This window comes from Phaethon lepturus, unplaced genomic scaffold, assembly GCF_000687285.1.
Source record: "Phaethon lepturus isolate BGI_N335 unplaced genomic scaffold, ASM68728v1 scaffold34414, whole genome shotgun sequence".
NCBI lineage: Eukaryota > Metazoa > Chordata > Aves > Phaethontiformes > Phaethontidae > Phaethon > Phaethon lepturus.
In genome coordinates this window covers 7,041-13,302 of record NW_010533109.1, presented here as the reverse complement: position 1 = coordinate 13,302, position 6,262 = coordinate 7,041, and positions in this window count along the sequence as shown.

The following is a 6,262-nucleotide window of genomic DNA, read 5'->3' as shown; positions in this document are numbered from 1 at the left end:
GGCCCCGGCGGGGTGTGGGGGATCCCCCTGGTTCCTGCTGGCCCTCTCTGGGTGCCGAGCCGGGCTGGGGGAGCGCAGGGGCTCCTTGGGGTCTCTGCTGCGCTGCTCGAGGTGCCAGGAGAGCCGCTGGCCCTAGGGACACGGCGGAGAGAAAGTAGAGAGTCCCCTAAAAAAATGCCAGTGAGCAGGAACAAGATGGGATTAGGGCTGGGAGGCAGTTTGGTTAAATAATTCCCCAGACAGCAACTGTATCCCCCTGCATGGGGCCAGCCCGTAGTGAAGAGAAGCCTCTTGCACGCAAAGGGTGAAGGGGCTGCTGCGATTTAAGAGCCGAGAGTCCTGGTCTGTGGCAGGGAGAGGGCTGGGGATATAGGGAAGGGCGAGCAGGGGAATGGAAGAGAGAAGCATGTGGCAGAAGTAGAGGAAAATGTGCCAGGGAAAAACAACCCAGCTCGGGGACTTGGGATGGGGTCCCACCACACCGGCAAGCCTCACCTCCCTGGGCAGGCTGGGGCTGGATGGTCTCCGAACTAGGCGGCCTTTGCTGGGTGGCCCCGGGGTCTTGCCATCAAGCCGGTCCACGAGGCCTTCCTCCAGGGCCTGGAAGGCCTCCAAGGTCTCCGATTTCCTGCAGGCACACACAGTCTGTCCAGCTGCCACCAGGCTCAGCTCAGAGGCAGAGCCCCCATGGACTCTGCTCCCACTGAGCCTGAGCCCACAGACCTCCACCAGCCCCAGACACCATGTACAGCATTAGCCTCATCCTTGCCATGTCCTCATGGCTTCAACCACCCCAGCTTTCATGTTCTGCTGCCTCACTCATGTCTTCTTCACACTATTCCTTAAGTTTCCCTCCATCTGCTCCTTCACATCCCACCCACCTACCTCAGCATAATTCCCTGGTCCCCGTTTATGTCCCCTCCTGCCCTCTGCCACCAACACTGGAGCCACTTCTGCTTCTCCAGCCAAGACCCAAGCAGCACTGGGGACTTCTTAGCAGCCCTGATCATTTCCTGAGCAGTTCCTACAACAGACCCTGGATCCCTGGGGAGCCGCTGACTCTGAAAGCGGGGACCACCTCTCTCCTTCCCCCTTTCTGTGCCTTCCCCCACTCCACAGCACATCCTGTGTCTTCCAGAAGATGGCTGGGAGGATGACAAAGGTGGGCTACTTCCTCCACTTCCAGCAGCACAGTTTCGCTCCCCCTTTCCAATAGCCTCCGCTGCCTGTGTGCTGTAGAGGGGGAGTTCCCCAGGCTGGAAGGCATTGAGCCTAAACCAAACCCTTGCTTTAAGGGAACTTTAAGCACAGCTGGAAGCTGAGCTTTGCCATCTAGCCCTGCTCTCTCCCTGACACACGGTGATTTGGAGGCGGGGGCCCCCCGACAGCACAGGGGGGTGACCCCTCAGCTCTGACCACTGCGGAGACCTGTCGCATCTCACCTGCGCTCGCAGCCAAATATCCTCTCCACCTCCACCCGGCCGGGGCTGAGTGTGCGGGAGCCGCAGCGGTCGACAGCATCCCGCTGGCTGAGGCGCTTGGGCTTGGGCAGGTCTGCCAGCACCGTGTACTCCTGCCTCTCCAGCCCGTGCCGCCCCTCCGTGCCTGCACCACCGGGGTGCCCACGGGGCTCCCGAACCTGGGAGCCAGCAAGGTGCCTGCTGCTGCCCATTGGGTTGCAGCGGGCTGGTGAGGAGCCGCCAGCAGCATGCGGTGGGGTGGATGCCCAGGGAGGGTCAGTTTTCCGGTGCTCCAGGGAGAAATAGCTGCTCTCTATGTGGTGCTTTGGCGAGCTCTCCTTGGGCTTCTGGCTGGTGGGACGGCGCTCTGAGATGGGGAGAAGGCCATTACTGGGGGAGGCATGAGCAAGGCGGGATGTCACCATGTCCACGGCAAAGCAGGTCTTCAGAGGAGAGCTAGAAACGGTCCAGGAGGGCAGAGATAAAACCCAGACTCCCTCCAGGCAGGGTGGGAGCACTGGGACACAGCACTGTGAGCTGAGAGCACACCAAACCGTGCAGACAGAGAACACCCAGGAGACCCATGGTTTGTGGTCAGCATACACAGAGATACCATCTCATGGACCTTGGGCTTCATCCCTTCACATGGTGCCTGTGGAGGTATTGAACACCTCCTGGGACCAGAACCGGGTAAAGAGATGCTAAAACTAAATAGAGGTCTGCCGCGAACTTCAGAGAGAGACCCACAGGTAGAAAGAAAACCAGAACTAGGATCTCACATGGGAGCAAACCAAATGTACCTGCTTTCAGCGGGCAGAATTCTTTCCTAAAGCCCTGGGCTTCAGTTCTTAGCCAGGATCCAGAAGGAACTGGCTGAGCCCACCTGGGTCTGTCTGCCTGCAGGGCTCGTGGCCGCATCTCCTCCTTGTGGCCTGTGTAGCTCATCATGTCCCGTTTGCCCAGTCCCAAAGTGTTGTCCCACAACCGGGTCATTTCCCTGTCCTGGGAGACAAGACAGGGCAGATCTCTGCAATGGGGACCAGTAGCTTTTGTGGGCTGGAAGTGGGTAAGGGTACATATGAGAAGTTACAGCCCATTCAGCCCAAAGTTGCTGGTAGAAAGGAACCAGGACAGGAGCTGAGTGAGCATAAGATGACCCCAGCCCAACATCAATGGGCATGGCAAGAAACAACATAGGAAAGTCCACATGGGGGAATCCAGGAGTGAATCTCTTGTGCTCTTTAGGGGGAGAGCTTCCTTTGTGGGGACTAAGGGTCTTAGCTGATCCCCCCTTGCATCTCAGGACCTTCTGAATGTGCCCAGCAGAAGTGGCATTGAAGGGCCAAGGGGGCTGGGAAGACCAAAATAACCCAAACCACAAGAGATCCCCATCTCACCCTGGAAAGCGCGGAGTTGGCTTCAGCACAGGCGCTGGGGCTGGTGCCGGTTTCTCTCTGGACACCCTCAGCTCCAGGGCTGAGTGGGGGACATTCCCTGCTCTCGTGCCAGCTGTGGGGCAGGGAGAGACAGCTGGTGGTCAACACAGCTTGCAGAGCTTAGGGGCGGGTGGCAGCACTGGCAACCCAAGCCACATTGGCTCTTTCTCCACTGGATAAATAGAGGCTGGCAGAGCCCATCCTGGGACCACCAGCCTTGCTCTAGAGGCAGTGAGGAGGAAGGAGACTCTTTTGGTGGCCCCCTGACCTCTCCTAGAACAGCCAAGAGGAACCTGGTTAGAGGGCATGGCGTGGGGGTTGCCCAGCCCTTTTTCCCAGGCACTGGCATGCACAGCATCAGGGAGAAGGCATCTGATTTCTCCCTGCTTGGCTTCCTGCTCCCCCTCCTCCATTCTTCCCACCGAGGGGGCTCATTGGGCAGCTCCCAGCTGGTACTCACCGCTCTGCCCCCTCCGCTGGGCCCACGCACACGTATACCTCACACTGTGGGGCTAAAATGCGGAGGACCTCCCAGGGCCTGCCTGGGTCTGCGTTGCTGCTGGCATCATGCCCTGCGACCTCCACGGCACGCTCCTGTGAGGAAGAAGGGGATGCAATGGTGCCGTCAGCATGTCGAGGATGAGGAGGAAGGCTGCCCTTTGGAAACGCTGGCTTCTTCTACCTCCTCCGAGAGCAGCCTGGCCTCTGGGGCTCTTGATGCCTCTCCCAGCCCACCGTTGAGATTTTTCTCCTCCTTAAGGAGGCCAGAGAGGCCCAGCACGCTCCTATTTGATGCGGAATGCTGCAGTATCCCAGAGACGGCACATGTGGATGAGGGCTCAGGGAAACTGCCCCCCCGCCCGCATTGATGCTGCTGGCAGCCGCTCTCCCTCACCACCCGGATAGCCCAGAGAGAGGCAACGCAGCCAAGAGGGAGGGTGGTTTTTGCAGACAAGGCTGTAGCCCCAGCCCCTGCCTTGGTCTGTCAGGGTTTGCAGGTGTCTCAGCATCCTCCCCAGCTCCATTACCTGTGGGGTTTATGAGCAGCAGGGGGGGAGGCTCCAGGGAGCCGGCTGTCCACACCACCTTCCCTCCAGCGTCTCACCCGCACCAGGGTTCGCTCAGAGGGGATGGCTCTGAGCATATCGCTGATGAAGGGCTGAGGTAACCTTAGAGGCCCCAGGGCCAGGGGGAGAGAGGGAGAGGGCAAGAAAGAGAGAGGGAGCCTCATTACTATTTCATCATCCCAGGCCAGTCGCTCCTGGAGGACTGCAAACAACACGAAACCCTCCGTTAACATGAAACCTGCTGTTGCCAGAGCAGAGGCAGCCAAGCACCTTGTGGCCCCAGCCCTGTGCCGAAGGACTGTGTTGGATCGAGGTATCCAGAGCCCAAGGTCCTGTGACATTTATCCGCACCGCCCCCCCACCTTCCCTCCGGGAACAGCTCGCTACAGCTGCCCCAGGGACAGGACTCGGCCCCAGCCCTAAGACAAAAGCTGGGGGCCACATGGACATCCACCAGGACCATATTTTAGGTGAGGCAGGCTGTAAATGCCAGGAGGCGTCAAGCAGAGACTAATCCAGGGTGGGTCCCCGCTCAGCCAGTCCCCTCTTCCTGGCTCATAGCTTTGCATCTGTGACACCCCTGATTTCCCTTCCAGGATTCATTGAGCCCCTTGTACCCAGCGTCCAGCCCTTCCCCGCTAAGGTGGCTCCCAGCTCAGGTCTGGGCACAGCTAAATGATGGACTCCCATGCCTGGGAGGATTCACTCCCCATGCAACCTTCCCCTGAAGGCATCTAGAAAGCCCGGCTGAGCCTTTGTGTTAGGGATTTCCATCTCTACAAAAGCACTCGGGAGTCCCAATGTGAAACAAAGGGGCCCTTAATGAAGTATTCATAGCCTCCAGGTGGGACGGAGTTGCTCACCTGGATAGCATGCTGGTGAGCCCCTGCGGCTCGGAAACAGTGCTGGCACAGGCTCTTTGCAAATATGTTGGCTTCAAAGTTCATGCAGGGCACGTCATCTACCGAACCAGACATTGTCCATAACGGGGATGAAGATCTTCGGCTGATGGGCTGCTGGCACGTGGCAGCCAGGAGGAAAAGGAGAAAGGAACAGCAGCAGAAGACCAGAGCTTTTGGTTCCCCAGCCTCAGGCAGGAATGTTATTTCCACACTGAAGTTTGCTGCTCTCAGCTAGCAATACTGGAATCAAATGGAATCCAGGTGCAAGGCAATCAGTATGATCTATATAATTATAGATAATACAAAGGTATGCTTCAGCAGGGACCTCTTTTAGAAAGGGGCTCTGCACTGCACCCTCAAAAGACCGCTGGCACCCCCTAAAATGGGAGTCTGTGCAAACAGAGGGAATGATGCTTACGTCCTGCTATTTTGTTTGATGGAAGTTTTCTTCCTTCAGGTGCTCTTAAAAGGCACAAAAAAGAAACCTTTCTTCTTGACTGCGTTACTCATAAAGGTATAGCTGCAAGCAGCTTAGGAAATATGGAAACCCACCAAGATTCTTCCTAAGTTTGTTGATGCCACTAAAATTTCTGAGACCTGTAGGACAGTCGATTGCAAAACTGTGAAGGGCAACAAGCATTGCTAGCACACCAGCTGGGCTCCATGCTTCTGTCCTGGCTTTTTGCAACCATCCTGCCCACCATCACCTCCTCTGTCCCGCAGAGTTTGAGAGCGAGTCCTTGGATGTGAGGATGTGATATGTGCGGGGAGGGCCCTGCTTAATTTGTCCAGAGGAGGCACCAACAGAACGATAGGAAATCAGTGTGGGATGAGTCCAGCATCCCTAATATGAACATGTCACTTCTCCCCTCAACATGGACACTTGAGTCAGAGCAGCTGATCAAGGCTATGGCTGCTCCCCAAAACAACCAGGGACAACTGTCAAAGCGAAAACCAAGCTATAATCTTTGTCAGTACACTCATTTGCAATACAGCAAGATGCACTAATGCCAACCTTGCAGCTTCTATCCTCCCATGGGGGCATGTTTTTTTGACTCGTCCACACCAAAAGCCAAACAAGACCCTAAGCACTCACCTGCAGGGATGCAGCACGAAACACCCCAAGCACTGGTGCCCACCCCTGCCCACAGAGTGCCACCCGTGGCTGGAGCCTATGGCATACTGCTGCCTAATGGGCAAATCATTGCTCCCCATATCCAATGAGGCCTACTGCCGGGTAATGCTGTGATCCCCAGGGCCTCTGGCATGCATGCAGCCAGCCATGCCCAGTGCCGCCCAGTGCTCCCAGTACCTCAGCTTCCCTATGGATCCCAGCACCTCGCCGCCCGCCGAGCTCCCCCCTCAATGAAGCGCGCCGTGGGAACCGCGGTGCGCGA